Source organism: Pinus tabuliformis, chromosome 7, assembly GCF_031772625.1.
Source record: "Pinus tabuliformis cultivar Carrire ecotype Pingquan chromosome 7, CPIR1, whole genome shotgun sequence".
In the NCBI taxonomy this organism is placed as follows: Eukaryota; Viridiplantae; Streptophyta; class Pinopsida; order Pinales; family Pinaceae; genus Pinus; species Pinus tabuliformis.
This window is the reverse complement of record NC_142293.1, coordinates 1,405,428,488-1,405,446,416: the sequence shown is the minus strand read 5'-3', so window position 1 is coordinate 1,405,446,416 and position 17,929 is coordinate 1,405,428,488.

Sequence of the window (17,929 nt, the reverse complement as noted above, 5' to 3'; positions counted from 1 at the left end):
TTCCAGTGTTTTTTCCCCAGCATTAGGTGATTTTCCATATTTTTCTCTACTCATCCATTATATCACATGGTTTTACTCCAAGGGATTTTTCTTTGGAGTGTTTTGGGAAAGCTTAGTATTTTTCTTTATTTTTCAATTTTGCTAAATCCATCCTATCCATCCAAGATTATGGATTAGTGATTTGATAATGAGATCTAAGACATTTATTAAGGTATTACAGACTTATGTGCTTGGATTTTCCTATGTTATTTTATGCAATGGATCGATGAGATTGCGAAATACACAGACAATGAAGCAGTAAAGAAGCGTAATAGACTAACACACATAACCATAGCAAATTTAATATGGACTTCACCCAACACTCTTGGGCTACATCTCCTGGTCCAGCCTTCAGTGGTGGCCTCTCTATTATATTTTCAAAATAAAGTTTTACAACAGTGTGAGCTCAACTTGAGTCTCAACACACAACAGAAACAACAACAAGAGTTTGCTTAAACCTCTCAAGGTTCTCTAAGTGCACAGACTCCCTTAATCACTCTCTGTCTCTATCTTTGCTCTCTGTCTTGGCACTGCCTGCAATACTGCTTGTCTTTGTTTGTCTTTTGTGGCTTTAAAGCCAATCTGCTCTGCTTGTTCGTTTCTCCTTCTTGACTTTATGTCTCCCAGCCTCTATCCACTCGAATCCATCTTCCAGCGTTACACAATCATTGCATAATGCATAAAGGGGAGGTGCCCACCTATTCTGCAATGTAAGAGTGCCTCGCGCCTTTGGAACCCCTGAACCAGCCGCTCTCTGTTAACACAGAGAAATGTATTGGAAACTAAGAAAATTTGCCAAAACACAGTCTTCCGGACTTCAAATATTCAGAATTGCACCCTATTCTCCTATCGAGTCCGCCTAAAAGTCGCTATCGCATGTTGCAACAACCTATCCCTTTGTATTTTTAGAAATACATTAAACTTAAAAAAAATGGCTCCCTCTGGACTTCAAATATTATGTATTTTCATTCCCAACCCCTTTGGGTACGGGTTTTATCACATCAGCGTTGTTTCGAAAATACATTACAAAATGCCTTTCTACGGATCTAAAACTTTACCGCATCTCGTTTGTAATTCTATCAGGTCCGGCTGTCGCGTCTATATATGTATGTCCACCCTTCTATATGGCCCCAATGTGACTAGTCGTAGTGGCATGTCGCATGGGCCCTGAGTTGTGGTAAGTGCTTCCATTGAAATTCGCTAATGCAATATGGCGGTGCAATGTGGGTCATCGATCTATGCGCTTGATCGATGGTCCTCATTGACCCCGCTGATCGCTATCACAACATACATATGATCTCCGCCGATATCCACCGACTACCACTGCCGATTGTGATTCCCTGATCAGATTTGGACCATTGATCAGCCAGATCTGACGGCTACTATGCAAAATTGTTGATAACCCATTTTTTCACTGTTTCTTCATAATTTTGGTTGCCAATAGTGTTTTCCACCTTTTCGAAAGGTTTTCTCATGCGATTTTTTTTGGTCATTTAAACGATTTTAAGTAGATTTTGAAGACTTTAGAGAGTGTTTTAGGATCCATTTGGATCATGTCTTCCCACTGAAAAGGCTTTTGGACCACCAAAAGTTGGTTTTCAAGCATCGCTCAAGTGAGGATATAGCTTCCTCACTTGTCCAATCTCTATCCATTTTGCACTGCTGGGTTTTGAACCTTTGAGTCCAATTCTTAGGTACTCAACATCCCCTCTACGCGTAGTTCTCACCTTCCTATCCAGAACTATATCTTCCTGCAACTCATTGAGATATTCAGGCAACAAATCATCAATAGAAGGAAATTGACTTTTCTCTTCGGGATCTTCAATTAATGAAGGTTCAAACATTCTTAAATTTTCCACATTTACCACTGAATAGATGTGCATGTAAGCTGGAAAATCAAGGCGGAAATCATTCTCACCAATTTTCTCAAGTATCTTGAAAGGCCTATACCTTATTGGCTTCAACTTCTTTCCTTCACCTTGCATTCTGTCCTTGTTGATATACAACTAGAATTGATCACAAACTTGGAAGCTATGCTCCATCCGATGCTTATCATGCCTTGCCTTGTACTTGGGATGCTTGCTACAATAACCCCTAAGCAACTGGATCACTGTCCTGTTGACCACCTCTGTTTGGCCATTTGTTTGTGGATCAAAGGATGTGCTCTTCTTCAATCTGGTAGTATCAATTCCCACAGACTTGACCAAAACTTCCCAAAAAATCGGGAATCTCGATCAGATACTATGGAAGTGGGTAACCCAAAATGCACCTAGACATGCGGAAAGAACAATTTCGCTATTTGTTCAGCTGTAATCTACTTATTACAAGGAATTAAAATACACATTTTGTTGAACCTGTCCACATTAACATATAGATAGTCATGACCTTTTCTAGATTTTGGCAATCCCCCGACAAAGTCCATGGAAACACTTTCCCAAGGCGAGAAGGAACTGGAAGTGGAGTGTGCAAGCCTAGTTTTCTATTGTTGGGCTTGCTTATAGCACACATGGTACACCCTTTAATATATCTAGAAACTGTTTCATGCATTCTTGGCCAATAGCAGATTCTTTGCAGCTGTGCAACTATTTTACTTACACCAAAATGACCTGATATCAGAGAAGTATGCTCTTCCCGAATTATGTTAACTCTTTCAGTTTGTGGAATGCATAGCTTTCCCAAATGATACAAGAGTTGGTCCTTAACATAATAATCCAATTCTTCTACTTTTTTGCTATGACATAAAGTTACATATACATCTTTAAAATCTATATCTTGAGAAAATTGTTCAATGTAGCTTTCATGCATTACTGAGTTATGCTTAAGTATAGTTGATGCATTTATAATTGGTCTAGACAACATATCTGCAAATTTATTGTGTATGCCCTTCTTATATCTGATGACTAGATGAAACTGCTGTAGGAAACCCATCCACCTATAGTGTCTTGATTGCTGCAATTTAGTTTGTGAGTGAAAATACTAAAGTGGTTGATGATCAGTATGTATAATTGTTTCTTTTCCCATTAAGTAATGTTTCTACTTTTTTACACTCTGTACTAACACATACAATTCTTTATCATATGTGGGATAATTAACTACTGCATAATTAAATGTCTCAGATTGGTAGCATATGGGTTTACCATGTTGCATCAACATTGCTCCCATGGCATAGTCATTGGCATCTGTTTTGATCTCAAATGGTCTTTGAAGATTTGGCAATGCTAGTACTGGTGTAGTACTAATTTTTTCTTTCAAGGTGTCGAAGGCTTTCCGTTGTTTTCCTCCTCACTGAAACACCTTGTTCAATCCTATCAAAGCATGTAAGGGAGCTGCAATTAAGGAAAAGTTAGCGATAAACTTTCTCCAATACTGTGCTGCTCCTAGGAAGCTTCTAAATTCTATAGCAGATTTGGGTTTAGGCCAGTTTACAATGACTTCAACCTTAGAGGGATCTATCTTCAATTCACCACCCCCTACACTATGACCCAAATAATTAAAAGATGTTTTGCCAAATTCATGCTTTGATAATTTAACATAGAGATTTTCTTTTTTCAAAACATCTAGAGTCTGCTTTACATGCTTCAAATGTTCTTCCCATGTTTTTACTGAAAACAAGAATGTCATCCAAATATACAATTACAAAATCATCAATTAAAGGCTTGAGTACATCATTCATAACTCTCGTGAAAGTGGCAGGAGCATTAGTTAAGCCAGAAGGCATAACTAGCCATTCATACAGCCCTTGCTTTGTTTTGAAAGCAATCTTCCATGCATCTTGCTCTGCTACTCTGACCTGATGGAAACCACTACACAAGTCCAACTTGGAAAAGTAAACAACTTCTTTCAACTGATCCAATAGATCATCAATGCGAGGAAGGGGATAACGATTCTTTATCATTACTTTATTCAGTTCTCGGTAATCAATGCACATCCTCCACGAACCATCTTTCTTCCTCACCAACACGATTGGAGATCCACATGGTGATGTGCTTGGTCTTATGAACCCTTTCTCGAGCAACTCCTGTACCTGCTTCTTGATCTCTGCATTCTCTAAAGTGGATAACCTATACATTCTGATGTTAAGCAATGGAGCATCTTGCTGCAAATTAATATCATGTACAATTTCCCTTTTGGGTGGCAGACCTTTAGGTTCTTGAAATAGGATATCATATTCTGAAACAACTTTTTCTAAATCGGCTTGTTGTTTAGCATCACAGCCTTCAAATACATTGGTTTTATCAGGTTTCTTTTCCTTTACAACCATTACTAAAATTTCTTGCATGGATTTACAATTCTTTTCATCTGCCCTGAGTTTATGAGAGTATAATTATTCTTGAGTTTATGAGCTCTTATAATATATTTGATTCCATCTTTAACGAGTTGATACTTATTTTCATCTCTATAAAAATGGCTTTTCTATCATACAAGTAAGGACTTCCTAAAACAATTCCACATATATCCAAGGGAACGATATCTAACTCAACCTCATCTACAGATGTTGACCCAAAATAAAACCTAAGTTCACATTGTCTAGTCACTTGCAGCTTTGTTTTATCACATACCCAACCTAATGGATATGGCTTCTTGTGAGGTGTGGTTAGTAGTCCCAATTTTTTTACAATTGCTTCATAAATCAAGTTTACTTGTGAGCCACTGTCAAATAAAGTATCAATCTTTTGATGCTTGGAAATATCTCTAATATAAAAAAGCTCATGTCCTTTCCTCTCATTTTCTTCACTATCAATAGTTTGTGCAGAATTACTAGTAGATGCTTCAGAATTTTTACCTTTTATACCTGTGGCTGCGATTGTTGTTTCATCACCTGAGTCTAACCACAAATCTTTCTGTATAGCAGCAGTAGTCTTCTTCTTCTTGCCATCGAACTTCTTGGGTTTCAGCTCTGGATGCAAAGACCAGCAATGTTCATCATCATGTCCATCCTTCTTGCAGTGAGTGCATGATGGTTTGTCTTTCTGTATAGTGTTTGCCTTCCTCTCTTTCCATTTTCGCTTCCTCTTTTCCTTGTTCTTGCTTGTAGTGGGTTTTGATGATCCCCCAATCTCTGGGTTCACTTTCTTGCCTCTAGCCTCTAGATGTGTAGCTTGAACAGATACCTCATCTATGCTAGTAGGTTTAAACATGAGAATGGTGTGCCTCAAATAACTATGTAGACCACCTATATACTTCAGCAAAGTTTCAAGTGAGTCTAAAGAAATGCCTAGAATCAAAGCTCTTTTTCTAAATTCTTAGGTGTAGCTTTGTACACTTTGCCCTTTTAATTGGTGAAGAGTTTGCCAACTCATCATAGCTTGCTGCATATAAGCTAGTGGATAGAATTGTTTTTTAATGGCAGATACAAATTCACTCCAGACAGAAAGAATTTTACCATGCCTCTTCAAGTCAGCTTATGTCCTGCCTTCCCACGAGACTAAAGTAGTTCCTCCAAGGCGTAGGCTGGCCAGCTGAATTTTACTCCTGTCTGAATCAATATTCTGCACCCTGCATGTTAGGCCCCTATACTACTATTGTAACCCCTTATTGTTATTAGTACAACCCCCTTATTATATTGTTGTGCCCATGTAGTCCCCATATTGTTATTATTACACCCCATAGAAGCCCATTATTGTTATTATTTTTCCCTTACATTATTATTGTTATGTCGGCTCTGATTATATTATGACCCCTTAGACTCCTATATATAGAAAGGAGGTCTTGTCATTTGTATCATCCAAGAATTGTTCATTTAGGTAATGTAAAGGAGGTTGCCCCCTCGAAGAAGCTTATTTCTAAGGCATTCATCTATCTTTTTGTGAGCTGGTTTCATAACATTTGGTATCAGGGCTTTGGATTCTAGGGTTTTCGCTACTCCAAGTACGTCATCGTGGAATTTTCACTATATCTTTTTTTCTGCGACGTTTCAAAAGCTACAAAAAAAACCCATTTGAGCCGAAATCGCACTAAAGCTCACGTCAGAATTTCAGAGCTTGTCTCACTATATTTTTGGAGATACGATCTGAGGAAATTAGGGATTTTGTAGATTCCTGAATTACATTACAAACAGGTGACCAGGGGAAAATAGTCATAACTTTCTCTCTAAGCAACAAATTGAAATTTCGTAAGAAGTTATAGAAAGAGAATGGACTGTAGTTTTCTGTGCATAGTTTTCAGATCCGAAGGTCGAAACAGTGACAGGTGGCACATCGTATAAGTTCGCTCTACTGAAACATTATATAATCAGGTCACCTTAGGAGATTGGGCATAACTCTTTCTTGGAGAATCAAATTCTGATCAGACTTGCGAGGTTAGAAAGAGGACTTAGAGGGCTAATGCAGGAGACAATTTCAGAACTTTGAGATATGAAAGTACAGAGTTACAGTCATTTCAAGATCGAACTCCTGAAATCAAGAAAAGGAAATATGAGGAAGTTTGATGGAAAGGATCCAGTAAATTGGATACTATAGATGGAGAAATATTTTGATCTACATGGTGTACCACTATTACAGAAGGTATGTATTGCATCTTCATATTTAGAACCGGATCAATTTTTATGGTATAAAGGGCTTTGTCCTCGTAAACAACTTGTTACATGGTCAATTTTCATGGAGGAAATGATATAACATTACGAGGATACAAAAAGCAACACCTTCTTTATAGCAACACCACAACAATTGGAAGAAAAAAGAAAAAAAGGGCTTTGCTGCAAAGTGGAAAGCAAAATTATGGCAATAAGGAAGTCTACCCCTCACAACTATAAAGATGGAAGTGTTGTTTCTCCTAGCCTTCCACAACCTACAAGGGTTACACCACAACAATTGGAAGAAAAAAGAGAAAAAGGGCTTTGTTATAATTGTGATAGCAAATGCACTAAAGGTCATAAGTGTGCTGAGAAGAAATTATTTTACATAGAGTATGAAGAGGAGGAAGAAAAGGATCAAGAAACATCAAAAGAAGAGGATATATGCTAGGACCCAACCCCAAAGAAAGAATAAATGAATCCGACCATATCTTGTAAAGCATTGGCAAGAATTACCACTCCTCAAACTCTCAAGATAGAAGGACATATCAAGAAGAAAAAGGTTCAAGAAGTGAAATATCACATCGAGAAAGAAGAAATGAATCCAACCATATCTTGTAATGCGTTGGTCAGAATTACCACTCCTCAACCTATCAAGATAGAAGGACATATCAAGAAGAAACATGTTCAAGAAGTGAAAGATCACATCGAGCATCAAGAAATGAATCCGACCATATCTTGTAAAGCATTAGAAGAAATTACCACTCCTCAAACTCTCAAGATAGAAGGAAATATGAAGAAGAAAAAGGTTCAAGCAATGAAAGATCACATCGAGCATCAACAACAAGTTCTCCAACTTTTAAAGGATAACACCACTTTGGTGCAAAATCGAATGAAACAACAAGTAGATCAACACTGCAGTGAAATTTTTTTTGATGTAGGTGATTGGGTATTTTTACGGCTACATCTCAAGCAAGCCATTTATGAGAAGGAAATGTTGGCAATAATACATGCACTTAATAAATGGTGACCTTATCCAATGGGAAGACACTTCAAGGTAAAAATGGATCATGATAGTCTTAAATACTTTTTAGAACAAATATTATCTTTAGAAGAATAGAAAAATGGGTCATAAATATGTTGGGTTATGACTTTGACATCATCTACAGAAAAGGGAAGAAAATTTTTGTTGCAGATGCACTCTCAAGAAAGAATGAGGATGTGGAAGCATTGTTTTGTGTTATTTCTATTATCCAACTAGATTGGATAAACGAAGCAAGGGATGAATGGAAGAAGGACAAAGAAGTGTGGCCACTCATTCAACAGTTGCAGAATATCCCAATTCAAACAATATTGCCACAACTTGAAGAGGAAGGAAAAATCATATTGGAACCTAGAGTAGTCACAGAAACAAGAACCTGACAGCTACGAAATCGATCAATTTCAGAGTATCTCATCAAGTGGAAGAACTTACCCGCTGAAGATTCCACATGGGAGGACAAAAATTTTATACAGAAGCATTAAGAACTACTCAAGCATTGAGGACAACACTTTTTGAAGGAGAGGGGCATGTTAGGCCCCTATACTACTACTATCACTCCTTATTGTTATTAGTAAAACCCCCTTATTATATTTTTGTGCCCATGTAGTCCCCATATTGTTATTATTGTACCCCATAGAAGCCCATTATTGTTATTATTGTGCCCTTACATTATTATTGTTATGTCAGCTCTAATTATATTATGACCACTTAGACTCCTATATATAGAAAGGAGGTCTTGTCATTTGTATCATCCAAGAATTGTTCATTTGTGTAATGTAAAGGAGGTTTCCCCCTTGAAGAGCCTTATTTCTAAGGCATTCATCTATCTTTTTGTGAGTTGGTTTCATAGCACTGCAATACACATCAATCTGTCTAATCCAATTATCTAGCTTCTTTGCATTTAATTCTCTGTCATATATTGGCAAATCAAATTTAACATCTAATTTAATCAAAGATGTTTTCTTCTTTTTATTTTCAGGGATATTAGGAGGTGTGGATAGAGGAGCCTCTTTTCCTTTCCCTTTGCCTTCAGAATGACCATCTAGAAGAGATTCTTCTATTCCTTTGTCTTGTTTGGAGGTTGAAGAATCTTCACTTCAACTTTTCTTAAATTCTCAATACATCTCTTCTACCATGGCTCTCATGGTCATGAAACTATGCATGAACTGAGAGTTTGATTCCAAGGGGTTTTCTTCTGCTATTTTCCTCCTAGGATAGACTCTTCCTATTTCTGGGTTAGCTTCAACTAGTTCTCCTTCTCCTAATTTGAGCTTTGACCTAGTTATCATTCACCAATCCAGCACAAGCTTGTCTAACCTTAGAAAACCTAAAGCTCTGATACCACTTGATCTGATAATGAGATCTAAGACATTTATTAAGGTATTACAGACTTATGTGCTTGGATTTGCCTATGTTATTTTATGCAATGGATCGATAAGATTGTGAAATACACAGACAATGAAGTAGTAAAGAAGCATAATAGACTAACACACATAAACACAACAAATTTAATATGGAGTTCACCCAACACTCTTGGGCTACATCTCCTGGTCCAGCCTTCAGTGGTGGCCTCTCTATTATGTCTTCAGAACAGAGTTTTACAATAGTGTGAGCTCAACTTGAGTCTCAACACACAACATATACAACAACAAGAGTTTGATTGAACCTCTCAAGCTTCTCTAAGTACACAAACTCTCTCAATCATTCTTTATCTCTGTCTTTGCTCTCTGTCTTGGCACTGCCTGCAATACTGCTTGTCTTTGTTTCTATCTTCTGTGGCTTTAAAGCCAATCTGCTCTGCCTGTTCGTTTCTCCTTCTCAGCTTTCTGTCTCCTGGCCTCTGTCCACTCGAATCCCTCTTCTAGCGTTACACAATAATTGCATAACACATAAAGGGGAGGTGGCCACCTATTATGCAATGTAAGAGTGCCTCGGGCCTTTGGAACCCTTGAACCAACTGCTCTATGTTAACATAGAGAAATGTATTCGAAACTGAGAAAATCCACCAAAACACAGTCTTTCGGACTTCAAATCTTCAGAATTGCGCCCTATTCTCCTATTGAGTCTGCCTATAAGTCGCTATCGCATGTCACAAGGACCTGCCCCTTTGTATTTTTAGAAATACATTAAACTTGTGAAAATAACGTAAAAAAATGGCTCCCTCTAGACTTCAAATATTATGTATTTTCATTCCCAACCCCTTCGGGTTCGGGTTTTATTGCATCGGTGCTATTTCAAAAATACATTACAAAATGCCTTTCTATGGATCTGAAACTTTATCGCATCTCATTTGTAATTCTATCGGGTCTGGCTGTCGCATCTATAGACATATGTCCACCCTTCTGTATGGCCCCGATGCGACTAGTCGCAGTCGCATGTCACATGGGCCCCGAGTCGTGGTAAGTGATTCCATTGAAATCCACCGATGCGATATGGCAGCGCAATGTGGGTCGTCGATCTACGTGCTTGATCGACGGTCCTCTTTGACCTCGTCGATCACTATCACAACATACATATGATCTCAACCAATATCCACTGATTTCCACTCCCGATTACAATTCCCCAATCAGATCTAGACCGTTGATTGGCCAGATCTGACGGCTACTGTGCAAAGTTGTTGATAACCCATTTTTTCACTGTTTCTTCATAATTTTGGCTGCCGATAGTGTTTTTCACCTTTTTGAAAGGTTTTCTCATGTGATTTTTTTGGTCTTTTAAGTGATTTTAAGTAGATTTAGAAGACTTTAGAGAGTGTTTTAGGATCCATTTGGATCAATTAGGATAATGATCTCATTTGTTCTTTTGTTGTTTCCAGGTAATTCTTGCCAGTATCATATTTAATTTTTTCAACTGAAATAATTACATCATCATAGTTTCTTTTTCCAAAAGTAAACTTATAACTTCTAAAAAAGAGGGATATTACATCCTCCCCCCTAAAATAAAAGAACACCATCCTCGGTGTTTATCTCCCAAACATCTCTTTGGCAAACTAAGATGGATAATCTGTTTTCATGTTATCTTCCAATTCCCAAGTGGCCTCTTCAGGAGTAAAGTTCCTCCACTACACTTTAACCCAACCCACAACCTGATTACAGAGCACAGTCTCTTTCTGCTCCAAGATACAAAGTGGTTTTGGTAGAAACTCTCCTTGAGGCTCCACCTGTAACACATTCCAGTCAAATATATGAGAAGGATCATGAACATATTTTCTTAGTAATAAACATGAAATACATTATGCACTTTAACATGACTAAGCAGAGCCAACTGGTATGCTACTAGACCCACATGATCTAGGATTTCAAATGGGCCATAGAATCAGGGTGCTAATTTTGCAAACTCTCTGGTTCTAAGAGTACTTTTCCGAAGGTTAACCCTCAAATATAGATGCTCTCCCTCCTTGAACTCCTTGTGGGCCCTTTTCCTGTCTACATAACTTTTTTGTCAACCTTGGGCAATTTTAATATTTTGTTGAGTTTTCCTCATTGTCTATTCCATTTCTTGCAGGATCTCTGGTCTAAGAATCAATCTATGCTTGGGTTGAATCCAATTGAATAGGGTATAACATTTCCTTCCATACAAGGCTTCAAAGGGTATCATATTGATAGTAGTTTGGTAGTTGTTATTATAAGAAAACTCCACTAGATGCATAAAATATTCCCACTTAGTGGGCCTGTCCATCACATACATTCAGAGCATATCCTCAAAAATTTGGTTTGTTCTTTCATTTTTCCTATCCTTCCACGGATGGTATGTAGTACTGAAGTTCAACTTAGTTCCCAAACCCTCGAACAAATCCTTCCAAAAGTTGGAGGTAAACTTTGCATCTCTATTTGATGTTATCATCTTTGGTATCCCATGTAGCCTGAAGATATCCTGCATGAAGATATTAGCAATATGTGTAGTGCCAAACGTGGATTGTACTAGGATAAAATGTGTTTCTTTAGTCAGTGTATCAACTACCACCATGATGGATTCATGCTGATGTCTGGTCCTTGTTAGTCCGATTATAAAATCCATGGATATCACCTCCCACTTCCACTCAGGTATGGATAGTGGATTCAACAATCTTGCTGAATACTAGTGTTCTACTTCCACCTATTGGCATTCTAGAAATTTGGCTAAATAATCTACCACATCTTTCTTCATTCTTGGCCAAAAAATTATTTTTCTTAAGGTTGTTATCATTTTTTGATACCCTAGATGACTAACATATGGTCTCTTATGACATTCATCTAGAATCATTTTCTTTGATGCTGCTACCCCCAGAATATACCACCTATTCCGGTATGTAATTAAACCTTATGGGTTTAAAGTATATCCCACGATATTCCCCTTTTGTACCTTTAGTTGCATCTCTTGATAATTCGAGTCCTATTGCACTGCCTTTTGTATATGTTCTTCTAAATCTGTTTTTACACTGCTTTCTGCACTAGAATTCAATGAATGAGAGTATCTATTTAGTGCATCAACAAATTTTCTTTCCTTTCCTTTAATGTGTTTTATTTCCATGTCAAATTCACTAAGGAAAGATAACATTTATATCAGGTTAGCTAAAGATATACTTTAAGCTAATATGATCGGTCATCAACAAAAAATTCTTACCCAACTAGTAATGCCTCCACATTTTTAAGGTATGAATTACTGCAGCTATCTCTAGGTCGTAAACAACATAATTGTGTTCATGTTTTTTTAGTTTTCTTGACTCATAGGCTATAACTACATTTTATTGCAGTAGCACACCCCCCAAACTTTATAGACAAGCATCAGTACACACGAAAAACTCCTTATTCGGGTCTGTTATCTTTAAGATAGGGGTTGTTGTTAACATTTTCTTTAGTTTATTAAAACTCTCCTGACATTTATCTATCCATTCAAATTTCAACCCCTTATTTTGTAGAGAGGTAATGGGTTAGGCCAAATTTGAAAACCCCTGCACAAATCTATGGTAGTACCCAACAATTCCCATGAAGGAACGAACTGTTGATACATCTTTTGGTATTGGCCAATTTATAATGGCTTTAGCATTCTCTGGGTCTACTGCCAATCCCTCTTTGGAGATGATGTGTCCCAAGTATTGGATTTTGGGTTTAAAGAACTCACACTTACCGCTGTTCACATAAATTTGATGCTCACTGAGTGTTTGCAACACTAATCTAAGGCTCTCTTGGTGTTGTTCCTTGTTTTTAGAGTATACTAGAATATCATCAATGCAGACTAACACAAATTTGTCAAGGTACTTGTGGAGCATGCTATTCATGAGACGTACGAAGGTCGCAGGTGCACTAGTGAGTTTGAAAGGTAACACCACGAATTCATAGTGTCCATACCCGATTCTAAAAGTTGTCTTGTGTGTGTCTTCATCCTTTATGTGTAACTAATGGTACCTTGACTTCATATCAATTTTTGAAAAAACAGTTGCCCCCCTCACTTGATCAAATATATCGTTGATTCGGGGTCAAGGATATATGTTTTTAATGGTTAATTTATTAAGTTGTCTATAGTAAATACACATTCTAAATGTACCGTCCTTTTTCTTAACAAACAGTACTAGAGCTCCCCATGGTGATACACTCGGTTTGAGACACCCTTTATCTAGTAGCTCTTATAGCTACATTTTTAGTTCCAACATATCTGGGGTACTCATTCGATATGGGGCTTTGAACATAGGCATGGCTCCTGGCACTAACTAAATTGAGAAATCAATGATCCTCCAAGGGGGTAGTTTGGGAATTTCTTTAGGAAACACATCCTAAAACTCTCTTACCAAAGGTAATTGATCTAATCTCTTAGCTTTTGTCTGTTGTTCATGTTATTCCACATGCACGATATACACTTGACAACCTTTCCTTGTTGTTCTCTTCAGCTTTAAGGTTGTTACTCGCCTAACTCACACTAGTTTTGGTTTTGCCTTCACTAAAAAGGAATTGTGTTGCGAATCCACGCAACTCACTATCTTTTCCAGACAATTTACTACAACTTTTTGTTGTTCCAACTACTCCATCCAAATTAAGAGGTCATATGACCCTAAGGGAAGGGTTTTAAAGTGTATTTCTATGAGATATCCATTTAAATTCACTATACACTTTTTTACCACATGGGTCACTCTCTTTTTAGTACCAGTGGCTAACTGTACCAGTGAGGAACTGTGAAATTTTCCTAATTTTGAATTGCACTTTTCCACAATATGAGGATTTATATAGCTTAGGCTAGCCCCAGGGTTTACTAAAACATAAGTGGGTTGGTTTTGAATAATACATTCAATATCAATCATGGTAGATTAATGTTCTACTTTCCAGTCTTCCAGTGCCATGTTGATTCTCAGAATGCTTCTAGCCACATCATTCATCGTAGAAGCTTCATGTGCCACCTACACATTCTGAATGGACATGGGATTGTGAGGACAATCCTGTAGATTGTGCTAGTTAACTCTGATCTCCTCTGTTAAATTTTTTCCGCTGGTGGTCCTTACCAATTTTTTTTAAGTAGGTCACCTTCTACCTCTTTAAGTTTACCCCCATCTTATTTTTATCCTTATTCTACGAAGGTTGAGAACCCTCACTTTGATTTTTGAACAATTGTTAGCAAATTTTGGCCTTTCTGACCACTTCATCCATAGTTTTGGGATTATTAAATTAGATTCTTTCTTTATACACAACTAGTAAATAGTTCAGAAATCTTTGTACCTTAGCCTTTTCCTCTCTGATGTAAGGCATATACCAAAGCAGGTTAGTGAACTTGGTTGCAAACTCATCCATGGCAAGTTGTCCCAATCTCAATTCATGGAATTATTTTGCTCGATCATCATTATACCTCTCGCTCAGATAGCGAGCTTTGAATTTTTGTTGAAAATCCTCCCACAAAACAATTTTCTCATCTAATAGATGTACCATTTTTGTCTCCTTCCACCAAAGAGTGACCTTTCCCTACAACTAACAAACATCCAATCTTTCTTTCAGGTTACTCTCATATTCATACACTTGAAAATACTTAACCAAATTTAGTAGCCAAGCTTTTGCATCCTCCTCATTCTCCTTGTCAAAGGTAGGAGGTTTTATCTTTCAAAACTCTTGTTGTAGTTCCTTTTTCTTTTTATCTTTATGGGTCTTAGAATCTGTTTTATCAGATTCTTCTTCACTTCCTAATTTGTCTGGGATCGATCCCGTCGGATTTCGTTTCGACCCTTCAAAATCAACACTCTTATAACTAAATTTCTCATTCCATTCTCTAATCAATTTCTCATGTTCTTCACTAGATTTTATTAATTTCTCGTTGCTACTCCGAAGCTGAGCCAATTCCTGTTGCAAGTTTCTGATTATTTCCACGAATTGATCGGGCCTTGACGTACCTCCTTCTTCCAGCTGTATATATAAGTCACCCCCTCCAGTAATGGCTGGGGTTGTCTCCTCCATTCTTCAACTAGAGTAAGGTGTCTATCAAACAACACATTTTAAAAACATCAACAATTTTCGTGTTAATGATAATCCTGCGCAACAGTAACCGATGGTGGAATCTATATGCAAGCCGAGTGTAGAAGGCTGCGCTCTGATAATGTTTATGATGTACCTGGTCATAAATACATAATTTTCTTTTCCTCTTTTTATGTTTCAGTTTAGATCTTTGATGATTGCGTACAACATTAGAGGTGGATCATATTGTTTGGGGTTTTTGGTATCATAATCAACGACTCAACTCCTCTATCACATACAAACTAATTTATATCGTCTTGTAACATTGTTAATTTATCTATTCTTTGCACCTTATTTTTAAAAGGCTTCCCTACACCACAACCCCAAATTATGTGTTAGACCTCCATCCTATGTTTGGTTCCCAAGGTTTCATAGGTGGCTATGATTATCATTTACATCAACACTTACATTTAGCTATATACAAGGTTATAAGGTGGAACTAGTTTAAGTCATGTCTTACATATGATTATTGTGGTGTTTGTTTGTTCTGGACCTTAGGGATTGATCCACTTTTCCACCTCTCCTATATTATATTACCTAGATCGTTTGACTATAATCTGGAATGGGTGCAATACCTTCGTCATCACCCTACCTCCTTCAACCCGTGTGCTCCAACCTATCCTCTGTCAGCACCACCAAACTAGCACCACACCTTCTACCATTCCCATTATTCCATATCAGCTAGTCCATGTGATGTCGTTCTCCTCGATGGTGCTGGTGGCTACCTTGCAATTTATCCCACGAAGCGACTTCAAGGGTTTATATTTGTTGTGGTTACATCAACAGTGATGGTTGTCACATTTCAAACCCTAGAGCATCGTTTATTGGTATGGATACCTCTCCCCTTGGCGACCTGTAATTTCATTTAGAGTTTAGCCTACGCACTGTTTACTCTTCCTTCCTGGTATACCCCGCAACATAGATGGTTTTGATTATGGAGCAACGTTCTAGCTACCCTCATGCAATGGAAACCCTGGTTTCTTGAGGGGTTTTACTTTGCTCTTTTGATGGAACTGCTAATTTCTTTCACCGGGGCTCGAGGGTCTTCAAAGGCACAGGTAACAGTATGCCAGTTGTATTTCACATTTCCTTCTTGTTTTGTTAGACTAGTTCATTCTATGAGATGTCTAAGAAATGGTTGGCTATTGTAGGTTTCAACCGAGGATGCAATGAAGAGTCAGTTGAATACAAAGTAGGGACGCACACCCTCCTCTGTTGAGCGACCTTGGTGGGTTATTCTTATGTGTTCTAAATTTATACTCAATCTACTGCCGTATCTAGCTAGTTTCTCTATTCTAACTTACTACTTTGCGTGGTTTGGTACCTCCCTGCCGAGGTCCTTTCAACACAAGAATACAGAAAGTATATCCCCAGAACATGTAAGAAACCCCGAATGGGTTGTGCATAACTAGGGTAGTTTTTTTCATGAAAGTTATCTATTATTATTTTTTTTCATTTGCTTCTGGTTGTAGCTAATTATTGTCTTTGTTGATTTCTCATGCCCTCACAGGTAATCCACTACTCCCATGCCTATGAGCGTGATGATGTTTTATTTCCTCACCTTAATTGTCTAAAAGTCAACCCTTTTCTAGGTTGGTCAAGGATTCTTGAATCCCCTACTAGTATTGGTCACATACCGTGCCTGCACCATCGCCTTTGAGGCCCTCTCTAGGTTTGTCGAGTTCACTGTCGCCCGTCATGGTATTTTTAATTTTCTCTCTGGGTATATACCGAAAGATGTTAGGGAGCAGTGATATTGACTATATTAGTTTCATTTTTTTGTTTTTGTTTTTCCTTTCTTGGAGAGGGTTTTCACCCTAGAATTTGTGGTTGGCCCCAAGAGTGTTGCTTCCATATTATATTTTGTTGTAAATGGTAAATGACACTATGCTCGTTAGTTGTTGTACATTTTTGGTTGAGCTGTTATAGACATGAACAAGTCGGTTCATGTTCGTTTGACTGATGGAAACATTTATAATTTATGCGAGGTTTTTCCTCTATGTATGACTATCTATTTCAATATGATTTTACTCTCAGTTCCATACTGTGTTTATGGCTAAAAAATTTAGTGATGAATGATGTTTGGGATGTTGTCATTTTATAATCTCAATTACATACATAGTATTGTAAATGGTAACTCTCCTCCAGTCTTTGTCAAATGATTTTCGTTCTTTTCTTATGGTTTTCATCTATGCACCTTTCTTCCTAATGTCTACTTCATGAAATGGTCTTTGGATGAATTCGATGAGATAAGATTGTTTGCAATTTTCCTTACATGCAGTTTCATTAATTTGAAAGGCTTACTTCAATTATCTAAGCTGCCCTTCTTGCCCAGTGTGTCAATATCTTGTTTAAGCATAAAATGCACAATTATTTTTCTCTTCCTTCAATGTTTAATAGATGGGTATTGTTGAGTCTAATGAGTGTATGATCGCTCCATTTCAATTCAGATATAGTTACCCTCATATGTATCTTTGTGCTATGTTTCCCTGAGATTATGGTTGTGTTTATACTTGTAATTGTGCACCTGAGGTAGTTGAGCTAATGGAGATGGTTATGATCTAAAACTTATTTTGTAGTTGTATGTATTTTCTATTTCCTATCCAAATTCAGAACATCTCTTTATAATATGTACTTATGAGGAGTTTTACATATAACGCTATCACACAGTCAATTTTTCTTTAGTAGATAATTGTCTTTACACCTCTCATCGCTAATGTAATAGTCATTTCTAATACTAAGTAACAACATTTTCTAGCAACTTTGTGTAGCTTATATTGGACTAGGTCTTCGATGTACAATGTTTTTGTTTTAGGGGAATTCCTTTATGATCAGGATTAATAAATGGTTTTCCTATATATAAATGCATTC